The sequence below is a fragment of the Phalacrocorax carbo genome, chromosome 4, assembly GCF_963921805.1.
Source record: "Phalacrocorax carbo chromosome 4, bPhaCar2.1, whole genome shotgun sequence".
In the NCBI taxonomy this organism is placed as follows: domain Eukaryota; kingdom Metazoa; phylum Chordata; class Aves; order Suliformes; family Phalacrocoracidae; genus Phalacrocorax; species Phalacrocorax carbo.
Window position 1 is genome coordinate 30,553,510 of NC_087516.1, and position 23,901 is coordinate 30,577,410.

At 43.8% G+C, this 23,901-nt stretch overlaps 1 protein-coding gene across 4 annotated transcripts in view; it reads right to left on the reverse strand.

Annotated features, from left to right (window-relative positions):
- The window catches only part of LNX1 (ligand of numb-protein X 1), an 87,786-nt gene extending 74,594 nt beyond the window's left edge, over window positions 1-13,192 (reverse strand). For 3 of the 4 annotated variants that reach the window (XM_064449442.1, XM_064449441.1, XM_064449439.1), the window contains exon 1: window positions 2,284-2,355. The gene's annotated coding sequence lies outside the window, so the exon portion shown is untranslated. Of the gene's footprint in view, window positions 1-2,283; window positions 2,356-13,060 lie in introns of those variants that run through there. The other variant, XM_064449440.1, reaches the window with a different exon arrangement.
- Window positions 13,193-23,901: the final 10,709 nt, after the last annotated feature.

Genomic DNA, 23,901 nt, shown 5'->3' on the forward strand with positions numbered 1-23,901 from the left:
GACAGAAACTCTTGCTTCCTGCTGGCAGGAGATCCAACGTGCGGCTCCCATCAGCAAGTCTGCTGAAAGCTGGACCCAGAGCCCTGCTCTGAGACAGCAGCATCCTGCAGGAACAGGAGCATGAACATCTGAATCATACCCTCCCAGCCTTGTGCCCTAACCCTGAAAGTACTGCTCCTCCGCTCCCACATACACAACATGTCAATTCCTCTGATGCAAATTAGGTACAACTGGAAACAGTGCTACAGCTCCAAAGTGACTACAGTTATTTGGGGTTGTTCAGCCTGGAGAAGAGGAGGCTGAGGGGAGACCTTATTGCTCTCTACAACTACCTGAAAGGAGGTTGCAGTGGGGGTTGTCTGTTCTTCCAAGCAATGAGTGATAGGTCAAGAGGAAACGGACTCAAGCTGTGCCAGGGGAGGTTTAGATTGATATTAGGAAATATTATTTCACTGAAAGGGTTGTCAGGCATTGGAAGAGGCTGCCCAGAAAAGTAGTTGAGTCACCATCCCTGGAGGTATGCTCAGGGACATGGTTTAGTGGTGAACTGGCAGTGTCAGGTTTACGGTTGAATTCCATGATCTTAAAGGTCTTTTCCAACCTATACAATTCTGTGTGTATTCTGTGTGTATTTCTGCAATGACAAGGGAGAAAGAAAGGCATTGCTGCCCTAAGCCCATGCTCTGCTGCAGCATAAACAATGAGAGAAGCCCCAGTGGATGCAAAGCCAGACTGTCCTGGCCACACTACAGATACTCTTTATGAACCTAACATGCTAGCAATGCATTGCTAGTGAAAAAGTGCAGGTGTGGGGAGCTGTACCTGTATTTTACAATGTTTACATAAATTACAAATACTTGAACGTGGAAACAAAAACATCTATGTTAATTAGTAACAGGCACTGAGTTTTTAGAAGGACTTAACTCAAGTCCTGTGGCCTCTGTTATTTAGAAAACTTAGATGAGATTATAACATAAATTCTGGAAAAAAAAAAGATCTATCAGACTTTTCTGGCTAATCTGGTCCATGTTAGCCTATGACGAACATTCCTAAATTGCTGGACATATCAAGCAATGAAATGATGACCATTTGTCTTTGGGAGGTGTTTATGCCACCACAGGACTTAGCACAGAGGGCATGCGATGAAGTTGTCACACAGATTCAGTCAGAGGCAGGCATTGTGTGCAATGTTTGCGGTCGTTTTTATTTACAACATTTTTGTGCTGTCACAAGGTACGTAATTAATTTAATGTCTTTTTAGGAAGCTTAAAGTTTTGGTGTTAAGATTTGCTAATGGTTCCTCCTGAACGATGTAGAAGAGAGGGAAAAGGGGATTTGAAACTGATCTGCTGATAACCAGCATGTACTTCTACTTCTATTAACTATGAATAATAAAATACACTTTGAGCAAGAAACCTTGTACCTGTAGATGGTAAACTACAGCTAAGAGAAAAAAGGCAATTACTACCTATTGTGTCTCTTCTTTGAGGCCTGTGCTTGGGGGAGGAGGAGAGGGGAAAGGAAGGGGGAAGAATCCTACATCTGTCTGCAGTCAATATCAACACCACTGGCAACCTCAGCAGGGTGAGGATGTCACCTTGGCAGTCTTATGCTGGCTTACGGTGACAGCCGTATTTACAGGGACTGGTTGCTGCATTGATGATTGGCAGGAAGAGCTGTTAGAGGTAGTGCTGGTGCCATGCCCAAGAAAACACCAGCATTTGCAACTTTGCTGCTGTGCAGGAAGTTTTCAACCACTTGGGTCCCAGATTTAGCATAATTATACAGCACCTAGCACAGCTTGGCTTAGATAAATACAATTAAATACTGATTTGTAAGAATTTCAAAGTGTTGTGACTCTGCAGTAAGTCAAGACCCCACACAAGGCACAGAGCTGAAGCACATGAATATGGTGCAAATGATGAAGGAAGAACATTGTAAACTTTGAGATCCATATTGCCAAGCTTTCAGCCACAAGCTGAGATCAGAATAGTCACATCAGGGCATGAAATAACCCCCAGGGCTGTGACCACAGTGAAAGCCAGTATCAGAGTAACACAGACTGCAGCCATTTGAAGAAGTTTGCATCTTATGGGTCTTCACTCCTTAGGAATTTGCAGCCACTGGAAGCATTTAAGAGAACAACAGAACAAACCCAGACAAAAAGCATGGGCAGTAAACATGGAGAGTAGGTAGAGAGAAAGCCTTTCATCTCCTTGCAGAGCCAAGCCCATAGTTGTCCCACCCCAATTTAAGCAACCTTAAGCTTAAGTCCTGACTTACCATCACAGTTACACTGGCAGCAGTGTAGCAAGAGGAGGGCTCAGTGAGCAGAGTGGCAAAGCCCCACCACTTCCACTCAGCCACACCATCAAATATTAACCCAGAAGTTCAGGAGGCTGCACTTGGAAGTAGCGTGGCATAAAACAGAAGAAGCTTCAGGTAGCAAAAAATGAGCAACCAAGGCTTAAAGAGAAAGAATTAAGTGATGAAAGATAGTAAGGAAGTGGCTAACAGATGCCTAAAGGCCAGAAAAATAGTGATGTGGAGCCTGGAAGGGCAGGAACTGGCTTAAATCCCAAATGGTGAAATACAAGCCAGTGAACAGGCGTCACTGGAAAATGAAGGAGTGACACAGATGAGCTGCAAAACAGGTAGAGGAATTTAGCTCCAGTTGCTCTGAAGTAGCATGGCTTGGGGATAATGAAATCCTCAGAGCCAAGGGAAAGGGTGGCCAGCATGCAAAAGGGAAATGGATTCTCAATAGTACGGTAAGATCGCTAAATATTAGCTGTCTATGTTTTGTTTCATTTTTTCTCTATGAGTATTTAAGTAACATATTTTATTAATGTTCCTGTTTTATTTTTGGACTTCAAGTATGTGCATAACAAATCGTATATCTGCTGATTAAAAGGGGACACCTTTTCCTGCCCTGTTTCTCTGCCACACAACCACATAGGAGGTAGAGGTACTACTGACAGAGCTGTCGTGCTCTTTTTAACTGGATCATGTTAACAAAGGCATGCTGCATTCTCTCCCCAGCCCCTGCACGGGCTGTTATCTCCTGTGAATGTGTACCTCTAAATGAGTCACGGCCATCCTTTAGTGCAGTTCAGGATGGCACTGTGTGGCCAAAGGGGCTGGTTGGTCTGCAGGCATGTAAGGAAACTGCTCCATGACAGCAGCATGGCCAGCTGCTAAATCAAGTTAGAAGCTCATTGTTCTTCCATAGGTGCTTTTACCTGGCCATCCTTTCACGACACTAGCTGTAACCATGCTGCAACCAACATCTGCCTTTCTTGATATTCAGCTTGTTTTGCTGAGAGCCCAGAGACTGCCATCTTGGTTGTTAATGTTCAAAAATACCCACATAAAATTACTAGGAGGCTTGGCACCTTTCACAGTCACAGAATTAACTCTTTAGTGAAGCCTCAGCCCAGTTGCCAGTGGTTAGACTTGGGCGGGTCAGGAGGTGTGGGCATTGTCCCCATCTAGTGGCTCACCCACACCAAGGGGAAGAGCAGAACACAGCCAGGAGGGAGCAGAGGTCCTCCTTCACCCTCCAGCAAAACCTCTAAACCCTCAGGTTATGCAGGATTACCTGTGATGATACTCAGGAGGGCATAGGCCTTACTACTCCTGTGAGGATCCAGGTTACAAAATCACTCCACCTATTTCATATTCAGTTACATAATGAGGCATCAGGCTGAATGCTTATACAAAACTATCCGCCATCAGAGAAATTTTAACACTGTTTTAATTTCTTACCTTCTATCAGACTGTCTTTCCTGGTAGCAGGCCTCCCAGCTTTCCCGTTACTGTGTTTTGTACCACTGCTTCTCCCTGACTAAATTTTTTTGTAGTTTACACTGACTTTACTGTTCTAGGTAGTCCTGATTTTGGAGGCCATTGGGCAGCCTGATTGTTTCCCAATACTAGACAACAGTTGTGAAAAACGTTATAGAGTGATGATTACTCCAGTAAAACCTATTTTAGAGTATTTTCAATCCCAAAAGACAGTGATTCACATACCAAAGATCTGGCTAAAAAATATCATATAATAATTTGCACCAACCTTGGCATAGCTGCACTTAAGGCCAAAGGGATGAGTCAGTCTGCCTAGATTTGAAACTTTGTGCAAAGGAAGGTTATAAACCATTAAGGTGCCTAAAACCTTATCATTTTAGTACCAGCATTCCTCCTATGTGTCTTTTTCTCTCCCCTCCCCCCCCCTCCCCCCCCCCCCCCCCCCTTATTTTTAAATCTGTTCTACCCATAGAAAAGTCACAACGTTTTCTTTCTGCCTGAGGTGTAATCAGTAGAGGACCATCTCCAACAAAGATTTGTTATGGGCAGAGGTGAGATACACACCTCCAGGTAAAAAGTCAGTAGCTGGAGAAGAGATGGGGATCCCAGAGACACCAGTTTAGCAGATAAGAATTCAGCTTGACTTTTAAGATTATAAGAAAGACTGTTGGAGTTGGCTTTTAGAGGAAAATAACTGCATTTAAAGCTCAGCATGTCAGTACAGAATGTCTCTGAGACAACAAACAGGAGCTCCAAAACCTCTCCTCTGCCTGGCCCCAGCTTTAAGACAGCTGGTTTTTCAAAGTTATTATTAGTCAAAAAGTCCTTCTCAGAGCTTATAAAAATCAAAGCACTTTGCAGAGCCTTCAGTGGTGAAAGGCATTTCCAACTGAATAGAAAAATCCAACAGTACAGTAGGTGAATAACCCCAACTTTTTAAGTTGTAGCTCAAGCTGTGAAACCTAACTGAAATGTCATACTGTGCCTGCATGCACAATAACTTCAAAAACCAGAACCAGACTATTTGGAGGGAAAAAAAATGGTTTTCTCTGTGGCTCATGCTGGAATTTACAGAAGAAACCAATGTTGGAAAAAGTTTTTTGTTGTGGAATTACATATCTGAAACATCTGTTAGGAATGTAAGGAAATATATTCTGCTTGTTCGTCTGTCTCTCGCACACCCACGCAAACCTGAATTTCTTTTTCTGACAATTTCATGGATACAAAACTTTACTTAGCATGTTAAAATGAAAAAAATTCAGCTCAGAAGTAATTTGATAATATTAGGAACAGCTGGACAAGATTTGAGTGAAGAGAAGATTCGAATAAAACCGTAAGTACCCACAGGTTAACCTACCCACACTACAAGGAACGTGTCCTGTGAATGAACTCACCTTAGCAGAAGGTAGGATTTCTGAGAAGACTTGTTCCTGGCACACCTCTAGCTGCCAAATACTATGTTGGCTGAGGTAATAATTTCTGTTTCTTGCTTTTTTCAAAGTTCAGTAAACCCGGACTTGGACCAACAGCTTATACCAGAACTACAAGCTCAGACTCCAAGTGCAAAGATGAGCTGTAGCAAAATGGGCAGGCTGTGGGTAACTGCTTCTCAAAGGCACACGGTCTACCTGCTCAAAGGAAGTTAATCATGTGGCCGAAGCCAGACTATGTGAGTGATTATGATTGACTCCTGAAGTGCTTCCTAAACATGTGCTCATCCTAATTGACATAATAAATGCCATTAGCATTTCACACACTAAATTATAAAATTGCCTTACTAGTTATGTAAGAGAAGGTGCGTTACCGCTCTGATTTGGCTGATTGCTCTGGCTGACTTTGGCAAGACTGGCAACCTCACAAATACCACAAGCTTGCTTTCAGCCATCTGACCAAATCACAAAACTGTATATCTGTGGCTAGATAACTGCATGCCCCAGCTGCCTTTCAAGACGCTGGTAGCTAGGAATAGGTACAACAGTCCATGCAAACTGCATGAGGGAGCGCATGAGTCCTTGCTCCAGGTGTGTCTGGTGTGTCTCTGCAATGGTGGACGTGTGTCTGCCCAACCTCCTCCCGTATTTCAGAGCAAGGAAGCATGGGCCTGTGGACCACTATGGAGTTATAGGGTATTCCAGCCAGGTGTTCCTCAATTCAGACAGCCTAGCCCCCAAGCATATACGGACCCACACTGGGTACATCGACACAGTGACACATTACACAAAAAACCTTGCTGCTACAGAGTGAAAAGCAAAACCTGGAATAAAATGCATTAACTTTAAAATAAAATAAAATTAAATGCTCTTCACCTTCAACCTGAATTTAGTTCCTGATATTAACTCCATGACACTGCTTCTACCCTGTTTCCTAAAGAAGTAGGGCAGTTCTGCACTTTTTTTCTCTCTCTCTCTGAGTCTCTTTGTTCATCCCTGCTCTTTTTTTCCCCAGTACCTTTTGGATCCATTTTTCAACTTCTGACCGCTCTGACAGAATTGCAGAAGCCTACATATTCATTAAATTATCATAATTACCATGAACATAGGTGAATGGGTAGGAGAGAGGAAAAAAAATTAATGTTCCCACAAAAATCAAGGCTGCAGAGTAAACCCAAACCATACTGGATACCAACAAAGACAGGCAGGAAAAAGGAGTTATGCATAGCCAGTCCTTAAGAAAAACTAATGTTGGAGCTACATGCTATTAGGCAAAGCCACAGGGAAACAGCGTTCACTAATTCTTCTGCCCAATGAACTCTAATATGTAATCCAGAAAGCTTGTTCTCCTTCCCTTCCCCACTTCCAGCTTCCATGCCTTACTATGCACAGCAGCACAGGCACTGAGACGGCCCATACTGTCAATGGAGGAACCTACCTGAACAAAAAGGTTTCTGCCTAGGCATGCCCCTTACTTTCTGGCTTCCTAATGAGTGGAGGTACTTTTTACTATATCCCCAAGACCAAATACACCCAGCCTCTTTGAGAAGAGCAAGATACACCTTTCTCCACCATGCATATTTCAGCTACTCTCTGAGCTGGCCTAGCTGAAACAGCACAGCAAAACTCCCTGTGACCCTGGTCCATCAGGCAAAAAAAATGACCCTCAGTGTGACTGCAAGCTGCTGCCAGTATGAAAGGGTAAGGGGCTAGGGCATACTGGGGAGCAGGGAGAAGGGGTTGATCATGCTTGGGGTAGACGGAAGACACAGCTGAATGGTGGCACCCTGGTTGCCAGTGGTTCCCATTTAGTGTCAGAGAAGACTTGCTTGTCCCAATTAAAATGTTTTGCTCACCATGCTTTGAAGATTCTGTGTCTTCAGACAGCAGGTAAGTAATCTCGCTGACTTCCTGATCTGTGGGACCAAGAACATTTACCAAAAAAACCCAAACCCTCCCTCAGCACCCTCTAACATGCTTTAAAGTAGCTTTTCTCTCTTTTATGGCACAAACTCAAGTGTGGTTTTGCACAGTAACATTTATGTTGGTAAGGATGAAGAACAACCTGCCCAACTCGTTCACAGCTTCATGAGGTGCGAGTGGCTCAGCCAGCACAAATGTATCCCAAGAGCACCTGTATGTCCCCTGTTAACTGTTCGCTCCACACAGACAAACATAACGCAACACAAAATTGCTGCAAGAGCTACAGCATCTGCATGAAGAACCCAGCATGCCAACCACATGTCCTCCATGCGGGCCTGCCCTACTTAACTTGAAAATAACAATGCAAAATGCATGGGAATGTGGAAATCTTAATTTAATACAGCTTTACAATAAGTCTTAATCTCTCTTCACAATCCTCTCCCAGGGCCCCAAGTGGGTCAGCAGGGAAGGTGGGCAGCGCTTCCTCCCTGCCCCCTCAGCCCTTGGGGTGGGAAGAACTGCTGAAGAGGGAATGAAAGGGCAGGAGCAGAAAGTAGCGTGGAGGACTTCTGCCCTGGAGAAGACATTGAAGCCTTACACCTCACCCTGCCTCCCACAGCCACGGTGCCTGCCATCCTCAGACCACACAGCACCTTCTCACATGTGACCACGAGATAACATTTAATAACTACAAAGTGCAGAACATGTGATGGATAACCCTGCTAATAACATGTAATGAAGTAAGCCGTGCTTTAATTATGCTGTGCATTTAAAACTGCTCCTCTGATCCAGGAGTCTCTTAATGCTTGACAAACTACTTAATGAGTTCTCACAACACCCTGTGGGGACCTTTTTTAGGAGCAGCCTGCAGCATGGTTAGGTGAGCAAGGGAAGGGGCAGCTGGCTGCTCCCATGCCGCAGGGCCAGGCTCCCAGGATGCCAATGCCCAGACTCCATCATAAGGGTCCTTGTGCAGCAATGTGGTCAGAGAGATGCTCTCAAACCTGATCTGATGGAAAGCCCTCACAAACTCTTGACTTCCAGGGTCCTCTGATTTATGAACATACACCCACGGGGGGACAGCAGCAACTTGCAGCAACTGGCTCCCCAGTGTGACTAGTCTAAGCAACAAAAGTGAATGATTTAGGTACAGCCTCTGGCCTATTGTACCTAAATGGTAAAATTAAGTAAATTCAATGGATCAAGGATTTAATCATCTGTATCTTAATTCTACTTATGTTGCACCCAACTCCAGTACTATATTTTATATATTATTATTATTATTATTAAAGATTACATATATAATCTGTAATTTAAGTTATAGGTCTATAAATGTCTATAACTTAAATAACATCTGTATCTTACTATTTCCTTCTCCTGCCAGTTGAACACATAAGAAGTGACTCAATAAACAAATTCTAACCTGAAAAGCAGTCTCTACTGAAGAACTGCATGAAACAGTGACACTCTGCTCTTTAAAATAATGCAATACAAAAACATTCCCCACCACCCACTCCCAGTCCTGGTCCCAGTCCCATTCAGGAACTTGGAAAGAGGCAGGCACAAGCCCAGCAGGGTAGTCAACAAATAAATTTCAACAACTTAGGAGAGCAGTACAGCCCAGGGGCAGCCTCCTAAATAATGGGCAGGCACACAATATGCAGCTGGAAACAGAAATTTCAGGGGGCAAGGGGAAAAAGCCTGGATGAGCTTACAGGTGTTTTGCAATGCCGAGTGCTGAATTGACATTTAAGAAAAATGCACTGTTTGAAAGAAGGAGACATATTGCACGCTGAAGAGGCTGAACCCAGCAGACTGCTGTCTGACTATCAGTTTTCTGGTGCTAACACTGGTTATTTTTTGGGTCTTGCACAAACAGCATACTGTCTTTCACTCAGTTATCTCTCTTACAGCATTGTGTTGACAGTGCCCATTTATATCTGCTGACAGTCCCCATTGCTCATTTGAGAGTGAGCTATGCGCTAGAGCTTATAAACATCTTCCAAATGGGAAAGACTGGAGAAACATTAAGTATTTGAGCAGGAGTGGAAGCAGCTCTCTAGCTAAGGCTGTGCAATAGTTTCCATTCCAGAGCAACTTTTTGTAGCAGGATAATGACTAAGATCCTTGTCCAACAAATGTCTCAGCAAATACATTTTGTTTATTATGGTGACCAATACCTCCACTACCAAAACACATCCTCTGGAGCCTGGTTCTGCCCTCATCTGCTCAGCATCCCTGAGTATGGTACTACTCACTGGATTTGATTCATCACTGGTTTAACTGGGGTTTTGTGGGAAGTCCCCGATAAAGTCCATTGCTAATTAACATGCATGTGCTGCTGATGGACTTGAAACATTCTCCTTAAAATGAAGAGGCTTATTAAGGTTTTGTCAGCCAGGACACGCGAGTGACACTAGCCTGGGAAAGATAATTAAGCCTGTGGCTGAATAAATATGTGCTTCCAGAACTGGTTCTGTGGGTGTGGAAACCAATTGTGTGCTGCTTAATCCTATGATGAGAAACCAATTAAGAATTACGTGCTCAAACTGTCCTGCTTCCTCCATCCTTACACATGGTCAGATGTGATCTGCTGCATGCAGGCAGGGAAGGGGATTTTTTAATTCTTTGAAATTCCTCCTACAAGTTATAGCTATTTCAGTGCCTCAGACCCTTTTTGACTGGATCTAAACTGCAATATTCTTTTAAATAGCAATAGTATGATTAAATGACTCCTCAGACTGAAACTACGAAAATGCAAACCTATGCTGCAAGATACTTTCCAGCACTGAGTTCTACTTGCAAAATCCTGTGTGAACTGATACTGTTAAATGTATAATACAAAAAGCTACAAAAATCAGCTTTGAAGGAGAACAGCAAATCAGATAACAGCATCACCCATAGTTTTTAACGTCAGCATCTCAACGGTATCTATACCATGTAGCTGTAGGTATGGAAAGCAAAAGACTAGAGAAAAAACAAGCAAAAAGTAGGCTGGAATTGTATCCAAAATCAGTCAAAATTTACCTACTTTCACACAAGCCATTTTCTGAAGAGATATATCAGTCCAGACAGAGAAGTACCCATCAACCCTCAATAAGAAATTACTGGCACATGGAAACCATTGTTTTATTAAGTCTCTTTGTTTTAGTAAGAATGTTGCAGGTGCATTAAAGTAAAACTGGAGGACGAAGCAGAGGGTTGGCAGGAGCCGCTAAACAGGTCGGAGGTTTCAGGCTGTTTAGCTCCTTGATTTCTTGTAAAGGAGTAATTGATGTTTACTCAGAGAGATGGCAACAGTATGCAGTCGGAGGCAGCTGCACAGGACAGGAGCTGCCAACTAACCATTGCCTGAACATTTACGGAGGGTAAAAGTTTCTCTTCCATGTTGACTCCCCTCCGATCACATGATTCAGGTAATGATCTTTTTTACAGATTCGGCTTGAGCCTTTGGGGAAGGCCTCCGAAAGATCAACTGCACCTTTGCAATCCCAGTTTCTAGGAGCAAAAGTTCCGGTGGAAGAACTGGATGTGTACTGCAAACAAGTGTCAAGTCAGGCAGCCTAGCATGGTACCAGTGTCTGGCCATTTTAACCAGAGAGGGGCCTCATCATCTCCCCAAAAGGCTCTGGCCAGAGAGCTCCTCAAAATCCGCTGCAGGCCTCCGTCTGCCCCTGAAGTGAGAGGAGCCAGGCAGGCCAGGCTGCGGCACTCAGCCGCGCAGACAGGACTGACAGCTCCAGAACTACTGGACTGCTTCCCTCCAGCAGCCAGCCTGGACGAGAGTCTGCATTTGAAAGCCTTTACTAATTTACCTTCCTGCTGGAAACAATGCTGCTTGATTTCCTGGTTTGCAGTGAAATGAAGCTAATCTATCATCTCATCCTGCGTGCAAGATTTATTCGCATTTTGCAAAAGAAAAGCTATGCTGGGGGAAGACGCCAGCATCTTCAAACTTCTTCCAAAAGACAATTCAATTTTCTCTTCTGATAGATGATCACAACCCAGAGCCAGGAACATTCCTCTTTCCAACTCTGTGCTACAATGAAGTCCTGATGCAGTTAATGCTCAAACACATGGGCTTGGAACAGCCTTCCAAAAAGCAGAGCTCGTGTGAGCGAAGGGGAGGACACTTGTACAGGACCATGTACAAGTAAGAGGAATTAGCAGCCAGAGGAAGAATATTTTCAGGTGGCAAGAAACAATAACTAAGAGACAAGCTTCCCCAGATTGATTCAATTTATATTTTTGGAAAATATACATAGGCTCTGAGGTTTGGGGTGGAAAAATATAAAACAGCAAATTAGTAACAGATTACTTCCTTAAGAGGAATTTTCAGTCTCAGGAAAGTGTATGGGAGTATTGAGGATACAACTCCTCACAGGGCAGCAGCTTTCCAAATGCCTGACAGTGAATCCTGGCTTTTATTTACAGATCAGCATTTGTGCTTTTCCAACAACAGCAGATAATAGACAGTGCTGTTTCAATGCAGTGGTGGAACTGCCTTGCTATTGTTCTGCACGAACCTGCACGAGCAAATGAAAAGCGCTTTGGGATGAACGGGGAGCTCCATTTCTACAGGAGTCTGTGGGAAAACTAGTGCTTGTGTAGTGCCTAGTACAGTCACCTGAGGTATTCTTGCTTTCCTGCTCTTGGAGGAACCCTTTCTGAGTCACTGGGCACCCAGGAAAGCATGAAATACAAGTCTAATATCCACACCTTTCCTGGTTTTTGTTTTTCCTTGGTAGATGTCAAAAAGGCCAAGAGCTTGATGCAAGCAGTCAAACCCTAGTCATTAAAAGCACCCCAAAATATTCTTAGCTTTAAACATTTAAACAGGTCCTCCTGATTTATGTACTTGGACCTCTTGTCTACTGAGTACTTTATACTTCAGTGTGTGAGGATGTCCACATATCCTCATCGCAGTCCTGGGCTCTGTGTTGGTACATCTGTGCATCTACACGTTCTCACATGAACAATCAGGCTCATCAGTAGAAATGAAACTGAGGAGTTTCATTTCTATGAATTCTAGTTCTATTCAATTCTATTCAACTCATTCAATTCTATTGAATGAATATGTGTATTCATACATATACACAGGTTTGTAACCATTGTGTGTATCTGTACTGAATTACAGGATGATTTGAGTTAAGAACTGAGTTAAAGTTTAAGGAAGTGGAGGAGAACATGAACTAAAGATATAAACTAAACCAAGTTCTCTTTCTCTCCTCAACTCAGCTGCAGTTATACGCATAAAATCAAGCTGCAAGATACAGTAGGGGTGAATGTACCCTCTTTTTACCTCCTAGAGCTGCAGTGAGACATTGTGGATTTTAACCTGGGGGAGGGGAAGAAGTGGGTTTCCAGAGGATTAATAAAACCTTGGGCTAAACCAGCAGCAGTCAACGGCACCTCTACACAGATAACCAGCTGGATTTTAACACACTTTTTACTGAAGAAATAGACCTTAGCAAGAGGAAGACAGAAAACCAAATATGTCTACCTAACAAAAAGATAGTGAGCTAAGCATGGCACTTTTGCATACTAGCATGTAGTATGTAAGTAGGTAGTACTTTAACACTGACTACCAAGAAGTGCAGCAACATACAGGTACATTATATGGCCTTCTCCCTGAGATTATGAAAATAATCCCTGCATTAGATTATGGGGAGACTAAATCACAAGTGACAGACACAGTAAATATTTGTTGCTGCCTTGCTGCATGGCACTCCCAAGCATGCAGGCTGAGGTTCAGACCCACTCCCTCCTGACACAAACTGGGGATGGTTTGTTTGCCGGAGCATCTCCTTCCAACTTTGCTCCTCTGGAACAACTCATGCCCAACTGAAGGGTAAAAGCAGGAACAGCACAAAAAAACCAATACAAGTCTTCAAACTCACATGTCTGGCTTTATCGTGTCTCTCATCCACTGCTGACAGAGTCCTGCAGGTGTAAAATCGCCAGGCTTGGGCAGGCGCTGCTGGGCAGGGGCACCGCACTCAGCCTTCAGCCCCGTCTCTGCAGGCAGAGAGCAGATGGTGGCTGTGTCAGACGGGGAAGCCTATGGCATGACAGAAGGTACAAAGAAAAGCTGAATTGCATAAACCTGAGCAATTTAAGGTTTAGAAAACCACACCCACCTGGTCATCACCCGATCACCCACAGGCAGATAAACATGTGCAGGCTGCTCAGACACAGTGTAATTTGAAGCTTTTACTTTTCTTTCCGGCATATACCGAAGTTCATTTTCAGTTTGGCTTTTCCTTGCATTTCTTTTCTTCTTTCAGCCTTGGTTCAAATTTAATAAAGTCAAGCGGACCATCTTAAAAATTGCTTCAAGTCTAAAGAATCATGTTGGTTTTCCCCTTGGAAAAGGAAGATGAGGCCCGCCAGCTCTAACCTTGAGTCCATGCTTTGGAAGCTGGATCTTTACCTTGTTCCTGCACACCTGAAGCTGGTGGTGAAGATTTGAACCATGTAAGAGCAACTTGTAAACTCTGGAATCAGCTGGCTGAAAATACAAGCTCTTACAATTTTCTGAACATTGCAAAATAAAGACTGCCTTCAACCTTCTTATGTGGTAATTTTCAGTTTAAAAAGTACCCAAGAAAGGGGTAAGATATTGTACTGCAGCTGAAGTGTTGTACTGCTGTACTGTAATGCAACAGCTGAGTGTGTTAACTACGAAAGCAGTGGCAGCAAAAAAGAGCTTTTTTTAACAAAATATTTTCAGCAGAGGAAAAGAAACCGTGACCTTCCAACTACATGAATCACTAATATATGCAATGACTTCAGCCATCATAAGCGTTTGCTCGTAAGGAAGGAAGTGTTATTCAGGAAGCAAGGCAGCTTTGGAGATGGACTTGAAGTGAGCAACTGCAGTATATGCCAAAAGCAGACAGAAGAAAATCTCCAGGCTCTGACATAAACATCTATGGCTACCAGGTCTTGGCCTCCAATTCATTCTTACACAAGTTTGTTTCCCTTCAAACATTTTAAAAGCATGCTTGCTACTTGTGATTATAAAGTCCCTTGTTAAATATTTATTTTAAGAAATCATCAAGGGACCTGTCAAGTCCTACCAGCAAGTGTGGCAGTCATGCCCTTAGCCTGATGGATGCTTGTTTGCAGTAGTATTTGCCTTTCCTGCCCTGACAGCACAGCACCTCTGCTCCAAGTTGCTCAAGTAAACCTGGGACGGGTCCCCGCCAAGCCAGCATGCTGGTGCTCAGTGCACAGTTGCCCAAAACCCAGGTGTGTGTTGGCAGTGCTGGGCTGGAGCTGGGTTACTGTGCAGCGCTGAAGAGCTGCTGCTCTTCCCCCTGGATGGGTGCAATATGGATAGACACAGCCCACACGGGACCAGATGTCCACAGCAGTCACAAGGCCAGATATGCAAGCCTCATGCGTCAGCCGTCTGCAAAATTGAACTATGCATATGCAATGTACTTTTAAAAACATGCTTAAGCTACAGAAGCTTAAACATTAGCAAATACATCCCCACAGAGCAAAACGTGTGTTTAAATCCTTTATCGCATGGGAGGTCTCTCAGAGGCTCATCGCCCTAGATCAGAAAACCCAGAGCCCTGCTGTCACAGGTGACCACATCAGACACTCTCAGTTACAGACTTAATTTCCATCTTAGAAGCTAGCCAAGTTTTCACCCTCTCCTAGTGCTGGGAGGCTTTTCTAAGTTTCCAGACTAAGGGCCAGTTCGAACTCATTTGTTCTCACGCTATGTTACTGGATTGCTTAAATAGCCTTTCCCATCTCATGACATGTTTTCCTATTTTCCTTCCCACTCAAACTCTCTAAGCCTCCACTCAGAAGAAAGGGTCTCCACTCTTCTGCTCACCCAAACAGTCCTCTTGGTCCCTCATCCCTGTCCAAATTCTTCACTCTGGAATATGGCATTAATACTTCTTACACATACCAGGCAAATTATTTCCCCAGAAGCTGAGTTATTTATTGGCTCTGAACCAAAGACCTAGTGAGCTGTACCTGTTGATGGAAGATCCTATGTTGTACCTGTTTTTCATCTGCTGGGGAGCAGCTGGCTAAAGGCTGGTAGATTTGCTTTTTCCACAGCACAAAAAAGTGACAGTATTTTCCTACTACAATTCATTCTTCTGCATTGAAATGACAGCAGCATCTCATAGATCTGACTGGTGAATGACACCTGCTTGATAAACTTCTAATTCCCTGCTATAGCTTCACACATTGGAGGTAAAAAATGTTGCATATTTAGCTCTGTTTAATTTTAAAACAAATTTGTACAGTTTGTCTCAACCTATGCATATACGGGTATAGGGAAAGACCTTTCCAATTGGAGATATTCCATACTTCACTACTGCTGAAATTTTTCCAGGAAGACAACATGCCACAAACTCTATTCTATTAGACTTACTCATTTATTTACTTCAGCTAAATGATTTCAGCATATATTGCAACCATTGATTGTACATGCTGTGCAAGCTAAGTTAGAAAATCAGTCTAAGACAAATTATGGGAAATTGTAATAATCAAATATTAGGTGATAATATTGTAATGGATGCCATCTGTGTTGGGTTGAGAAAGATCACTGTGTCCTGCAAACGCAGAGGCCTGTGCAGCCTCCCGTGAAGCCCTGTGAGGCCGGAGCAGATGAGGCAGGGGGCAGGTCAGCTCTTTGCCTGCCACTGACCCCACTCTTCCAATCCTTGCTCCAGGCCATCCAGCAGACTGCTTGCAAAAAAGGAAATACAAGACCTATCTCCAGTGCATGTTACATTCCTGTCCATACAGATCTGGCAGGGGGCTGAGCTATGCTGTCTCCTTCAAGTACATAAGGAATCTCCAGCGCTGTTGAGTATTTCTGTGATGTCCCCACAATGGTAAATATACCATCGTCCCTGACCCCCATGGATGGATGGGGACGAGGAGGTGGGGGGTGGGTGGCCCTGCTGGCACTCTGCCTCATTGAAGGAGCAGCAAGCAGGGGGAGCCAGGGAAGGAGCATCAAGAGCTATGGGTCATGGCTCAGGGCAGTGGAGACACACCAGCCAGGAAGAGACGGGGTCCTCCAGGCTGAAACTGTTTCCCCCGACCTCCATGATGGTAGGCCACATCCACATCTGGCATGAGCATTGATTCAATGTTCTTACATGGGATTGCACCAAATTTATATCTTGGCTTGCAGAAGCATACCAGAGAATAGGAACAAACTCTAAAAAATTGGGTCTAGGAATTACTCCAGAATGAAGGCCAATGTTTTCATGTCAGTTCCCTCTCCTTGTTCGCCCTTTGTGGCAAATTAGCAATAAGAGTTGGACCACAAAACACAGAAGGAAAGCTTGCCAAGTGCTTGTACTATGAACTCTCTGCGGACTACTGAGTGCCACTGTCGTCTGCTTGGAAATGAGACTATGGACCCTGCAGTCGTTAATCACCAATGTTAAACTAGCAGTTCTGTACAGTGTGACAGTTTAAGTAGGATGTTGACTTCCAAAGTTGACCTGCTTGGTGCAATTTACAGATGACAAGGAACTTATACAGTGTATGTTACTCTGGGAAGTCATGTTTCGTTCATCATAAAAATTTACTGCATCTTCTGTATTCTGTACCTTTATATTTTCTAGAAGAACCCTGAGGAGGAGAATGGGAGCATAATAAAGAAACTAAAACCACAGGATTAAAATAATCTCTTTTCCACAATTAATGAACCAATAATAGTACCAGACTTACAACTACTATTTTCTGAAATGGACAGCATTCATGGGCTGAGAGAGCACAGAACTAAATACGGCCCTACTGGGAAAAAAAAAAAACAAAAGAGCAACTTGTGCCACACCACCAACTAAAATGCTTCCACCAAAGAGCTCATATGGATTCCCTCAGGGAGGGCTTTGACTGGGAAAGGGAAAGCCTGCAGACCCAGCTATACAAGCTCAAGTGAAGCTTGGGGTCCTTCTACCTCCTCCAAAAAGGTCTGTGAACACATGAGCTGTACGTAAGGAAAACAAACATTCAAGTGGCCAAATCACACTGGCTGTTGGGAAAGGATAATATTACAGATAACCAGGCTATATATGTTTTCCCTTGGGAGAAATTGTTGAAGGTAAAAGATTAATCTGGGCTCTCAGCACATTCATTAGTTAAATTGCCAAGCAAGCTTATTACATATCCAATCCCAGGACAATTATTTATCTTACCAAGGTTCACAGTATGGGTGGATTGCTGACCAAGGTGACGCGAACACCTTCTGCAGGATGAAAGCTCTCTGATCGGTTAGGAATGTCAGTCCTGTGCTCTACCCCAGTTTTTGGATTATCTGTGCCTTTTTGGAAGAGTATGTTTGCATAGTACCTCCCAGAGGTCTCTCCAGCATGGAGGGAGAAACTGAGGAAAGCTGGGTTCACTCTCTAGGAGTGGGCAAACTAAGGCACAGAAATTAAGTAACTTGCTCTTAATTACCAAGGAAGTCTCTGGCATAAAGAGCATCTCACTAATTCTCTCATACTTTGTTATATACAGTAGAGGGAATTGTTTAAGGTGGAGTAAAATGTCTGTACTAAAAGCATGCCCAAATACATAGGATGCGCAGTCCATCCTTGAATTTACTTTCACATCCAGGTTTATATCCTGGGAACAGTTCGTAGAATTTAAGATTAGAAGAGAGAAAAAGGTCATCTTCCCTGACTTCTTGTATGTCACAGGCTCCCACGTCCCCTGCTCTGTGCCCTTTATGGACCCCACTGCCTAGGTTTAGCCCCATCAGGAATCTTTCTAGAAAAGTGACATATCCGGGTTTGAAGAACCAAAAGATGGGGAGTCCACTGGTCTCTTTGGTAGCTTGTTCTGGGAGTTAATTGTTCAGACTTGTAGAAACACAATTTATGGATAATTTGATGACACTGCTTCAGGTTACAGTCATCAGTCTGTTATGCATTTCCTAGCTGGCTGAAAGAGCCCTTCCAAAGCTGACATCCGCATCTTGTACCACTACCTGCATTACGCTTGCAGTAACATCCCTATATATTTTTCATGTGGACTGAAAAGACTGTGCCTCAACTAGCAGGTATGTTACTTAGCCCTTAGGTAAGATTTTTGCTATTCCCTGCATCCTTCTCCAATTTTTAAATAATCTTTTAAAGTGCTGACTGTGATGTGATTTATGTTACTCCTCAGAAGGCCCCCATATGCATACATACTACAAACACAGACAAAATTCACACACTTGCTCCAGCTTGATTCCCTTCTGCATGTGTACTCAAGGACCACAGTAGACATTTTGCCCTGCCATTGGGCTAGGACTACATTCACAGAAGCACACAGAATGATAGGGGTTGGAAGGGACCTCTGGAGATCACCTCATCCACCCCAATTGCTTGAGCAGGCACACCTAGAGCAGGGGGCACAGGAACGCATCCAGGAGGATTTTGAATGTCTCCAGGGAAGGAGACTCCACACCCTCCCTGGGCAGCCTGTGCCACTGCTCTGGCACCCTCACAGGAAAGAAGATTTTTCTCATATTGAGGTGGAACTGCCTGTGTTCCAGCTTGTGCCCATTGCCCCTTGGCCTGTCATTGGGCACTATTGGAAAGAGCCTAGTCCCATCATCCCGACACCCTCCCTTTAGGTATTTATAAGCATTGATAAGATCCCCCATCAGTCTTCTCTTCTCCAGGCTGAACACACCCAAGTGTCTCAGCATTTCCTCATAAGGGAGATGCTCCAGTCCCCTGATCATCTTCGTAGCTCTCCACTGGACTTGCTCAAGCAGTTCCACATCCTTCTTGAACTGGGGAGCCCAAAACTAGACACAGTACTCCAGATGTGGTCTCACTAGGGCTGAGTAGAGGGGAAGGATAACCCCTCTCGACCTGCTGGCCACACTCCTTTTAATGCACCCTAGGATACCCTTGGACTTCTTGGCCACAAGGGCACGTTGCTGGCTCATGGTCAGCTTGTTGTGCACCAGCACTCCCAGGTCCTTCTCAGTGGAGCCACTTTCCAGCAGGTCAGCCCCCAGCCTGTACTGGTGCATGGGGTTGTTCCTCCCCAGGTGCAGGACCTTGCGCTTGCTCTTGTTGAATTTCATGAGATTCCCCTTGGCCCAGCTCTCCAGCCTGTCCAGGTCGCGCTGGATGGCAGCACAGCCTTCTGGTGTATCAGCCTCTCCTCACAGTTTTGTATCATCAGGAAACTTGCTGAGGTTACGCTCTGTCCCTTCGTCCATGTCATTGATGAATATGTTGAACAGGACTGGACCCAGCACAGACCCCTGGGGAACACCGCTATTGACAGGCCTCCAAACAGACTCTGTGCACTTGATCACGGCCCTCTGAGCTCTGCCTTTCAGCTAGTTCTCTGTCCACCTCACTGTCCCACTCATCTAAGCCATGCTTCCTAAGCTTACCTATGAGGATGTTAATGGAGACAGTGTCAAAAGCCTTGCTGAAGTTGAGGTAAAAAACACCCACTGCTCTCCCTTCCTTCATCAACCCAGCCAGTCATGCCATCACAGTAGGCTATCATGTTGGTCTGAGGTTGTTTATTAAGATCTCCAAAGTCTTTCCAAAGTCTCTAATTTTTTTCCTAAGCTGCCTTCTCCATTTCTGTAGATATGCCACATATTGCCTGTTTTCAGGTTTGTAATTTTGCATTTGGCTGTATTAACACATTCCTTGTTTGGTCTGAACTCCACTTTTTAGGCAATTCAGGTTCCCTTTTCTGTAACACCATGCATCACCAGTGAGTGATCCAATAGTTTTCCTGCAAGACCAAGAACTGAACATTCGCAGAAGTGGGCTGAGTCCTGATCTGGCACTAGAATCTCACTAGAAATATCCTTTTTAGCATGATTCTGCATCAACTGGTTTTGAAACACCTGCTCTTAGCCACTTGACATGTGCATGCACAAGAATACAAAATGCTTCATTTTTGATCAAATTATGTTACGATATCAGACTGAACACTTTCAGGATCTATTATGTCAATATAGTTACTTTATTTACCAAGCAGGTAATCTTACATAAAAAAGCAAACCAAGCTTACCTGACAAGACCTGTGTTCAATGAAAACATCATTCACTGCCATTAATAATATTCCTGTTCTTGATTACTTGAGTTCCCATATCAGCTTCTCTGTTATTTTACTGGAAGTGAGGTCAGGCTAGCTTCCTTACCCTTATCAGAATTATCTTGTTGGTGCTGTTAGGACATTGGTAAAAATATAAGCAGGCTTTCAATCTTGGAAAATTCCTCCAGTATCCCCAAATTTATTAAAAGTTCACATCAGTGTGCCAGACAATTTCTCAGACAATTTTTTAAAAAAACTTTTGTGATGCACAGCTGCAGGTTACACAGGGTATACTACTTTAAAGCTGTTTTCCTGAAATAGGTGTTGTCTAACATTCTCTTAATTACAGATGAGCTGGAAAAGAATTCATCACAGAATCATAGAACAGTTTGGGTTGGAAGGGGCCTTTAAAGGTCATCTGGTCCAAACCCCCCTGCACTGAACAGGGACATCTTCAACTAGATCAGGTTGCTCAGAGCCCAGTCCTACCTGGCCTTGAATGTTCCCAGAGATGGGGCATCTACCACCTCTCTGGGAACTTATTGCAGTGTTACTCCACCCTCATTGTAAAAAATTTCTTCCTTAAATCTGTTCTCATCTACCTTCTGTTAGTTTAAAACATTATCCCTTGTCCTGTCACAACAGGCCCTGATAAAAAGTTTGTCCCCCATCTTTCTTACAAGAGCCCTTTAAGCACTGAAAGGCTGCAATAAGGTCTCCCTGGAGCCTTCTTTTCTCCAGGTTGAATAATCTCTCCCAGCTTTTCCTCATAGGAGAGGTGTTCCACCCCTCTTATCATCTTCATGGCCCTCCATTGGACCCACTCCAACAGGTCCATGTCTTTCCTGTACTGAGGACTCCAGAGCTGGATGCAGTGCTCCAGGTGGGGTCTCACCAGGGCAGAGCAGAGGGGCAGAATCACCTCCCTCAACCTGCTGGCCATGTGTCTTTTGATCCAACCACTGTATTTTGGCCTTCTGGGCTGCGAGCACACATTGTCAGCTCATGTCCAGCTTTTCATCCACCAGTACCCCCAAGTCCTTCTCTGCAGGGCTGCTGTCCATCCCTTCATCCCTCAGCCTGTATTGATACTAGGGATTGCCCCGGCCCAGGTGCAGGACCCTCATAAGGTTCACATGGACCTATTTCTCAAGCTTGTCCAGGTCCCTCTGGATGGTATCCCATCCCCCAGGTGTGTCAACCTCACCACTCAGCTTGGTGCCATCTGCAAACTTGCTGAGGGTGCACTCGATCCCACTATGTCATTGAGGAAGATATTAAACCGCACTGGTCCCAGTACGGACCCCTGAGGGACACCACTCATCACCAGTCTCCATATGGACACTGAGCCATTGACCACTACCCTCTGGATGTGACCATCCAACCAATTCCTCATCCACCAAACAGTCTACCCATCAACACCATATCTCTCCAATTTAGAGAGAAGGATGCTGTGGAGGACCATGTCAAAGGCCTTACAGAAGTCCAGATAGATGACATCCATAGCTCTTCCCTTGTCCACTGACGTAGTCACTCCATTGTAGAAGGCCACTAGGTTGGTCAAGCAGGACTTGCCCCTGATGAAGCCATGCTGGCTGTCTCAAATCACCTCCCTGTCCTCCACATGCCTTAGCATAGCTTCTAGGAGGATCTGTTCCATAATTTTCCCAGGCACAGAGGTGAGGGTGACAGGTCAGTAGTTCCCAGGGTCCTACTTTCTACCCTTTTTAAAAATGCACACAATATTTCCCTTTTTCCAGTTACCAGAGACTTTGTCTTACTCCCATGACTTTTCAAATATCATGGAGGGTGGCTTGGCAACTACCTCAGCCAACTCCCTCAGGACTCTGGGATGCATCTCGTCAGGTCCCATAGATTTATGTATGTCCTCACATAATATACCTACATCATCTTGTTTCTTTCTAAACATAAACCAGAAATATTTTCTGAACATTTCAGCCATCTCTGCATTTCTTACTAACAGTTTTAGTACCTTCAACCCTTGTTGGGTCGACACCATTGCTACATTTTTTTCCTTATGCAAATTAGAAACTCCTTCAGAAAACCATTTCCTTGCCAAGAGTAGATTTTGTTTTAGCCTTTGCTAGTAATTTCCATACTTCATAACATATAAATACCAACAGATATCTATCTCCCTTTCTCTAGCCCTTTTTCCCAATATGCAGCCACAGAGTTTATTTAAATATCTAAGTACTCTGCATATTCGTGCCCACATATGTGTCTATAGGTATACAAACATAGCCCCATATACAGATGTGTGGACAAATACATACCTATTTAAACACGCGTGTATGCATGTGTAAGCACATTTCTGCTTTGCCTTTTGCCACACATGTTGTCTTAACAATGTTTTGCCCAGTTAGAAAACTCTTCTTGAAAAACTTGCAATTTTCATTCATACATTTCTCTTCCCAGTTGATTTTAGTAAGGGCTGTACTTGGCTTTGGGAAATAGATCTTTTCAAAACAGCATGTATAAATATTACTGTTTGGACTCTTTTCAGCTATATGAATGCAATCAGGACATGATTACTTCTTCCTGAGACAACCCCTGATTTCTCATCTAGTGGATAAATTAATTTTTATCTACTATCAGGCTGACCAAAAGCAGAATTCTTCCACACCAGGTTTGACAAGATTTGTTTCGTAGAAATATGATCCAGTATTTAACAATACCCTAGTGATTCACAGGTAGCTAAATGAAATCTTCAGCAAGTCTCCAGAATAAAGTTCCCCATAATTATACAGTTCTTTTCCCACATGCAGTAGTAGCTCATCCTGTCTTCAGATTCAGTTCAGTGACTTATATCACCTTTGCCCACCCCTGCTTGCTCCTGGACTTTGGTAATCAGTGTATTGCAGTGCATTTCTTAAGATTCTGCACTTCCTGGTGCTAAGTTAGGCAGATATAAGTCACTGGGTCATACACAAAGTCATTCCTCTCACACCGTCTCTTTTATCTCCCTTAGCCTGCTTAAACAGCTTATACAATATTCTGATATACTGGTCCCTTTAGCACTGAAACCTGATGGGACAATTAAGTTGAATTTATCTTGATTATTGAGAAATTCCTGTTCTTCTTACTTATTAACCATACTCCCAGCTTCAGCATATAAGCATTTCCAAATGCATTTCTTTTTGGATCCTCTACCATGCTGATTTAATTTGTTCCTGACATGGTGAATTTGAACCACATTTACTTTCTCAACCCCCTTCTGCGTGCTGTTACTTTAAATACAGTTGTGCCAGTTCCCAACATTCAAGATTTTTTGTCCCCTGCCACACCTATTTAATCTTTCTGTCATTTAGTACTGCATATATTGCAAGCCAGTACATGGTTTTGCTCCATGGTATGTAGTCAGTCCAAAACCAACAGAGATATTTTGTGCTGACCCATGGGATGCTGACACAGGTTGGCTAGGATACTCTATCTGCAGCACAATTTAAATAATTGCATTCAGCATTGTTCTTTCTGCATCAGAGCATCCTGTTTTTGCAGGTGGCTTTGCAAATGTGATTTTTAATACCAGTGCTAGTAGTACACTTAGGTCACACAGGCACATCTTACCAGTGAATCGCAGTCTGCTGCAACACTTGCAATACCTTGCAGACACAGGACTTGGCATTGGCCTGAGCTAGTCATGGAAACTCTCTGAAGAGAT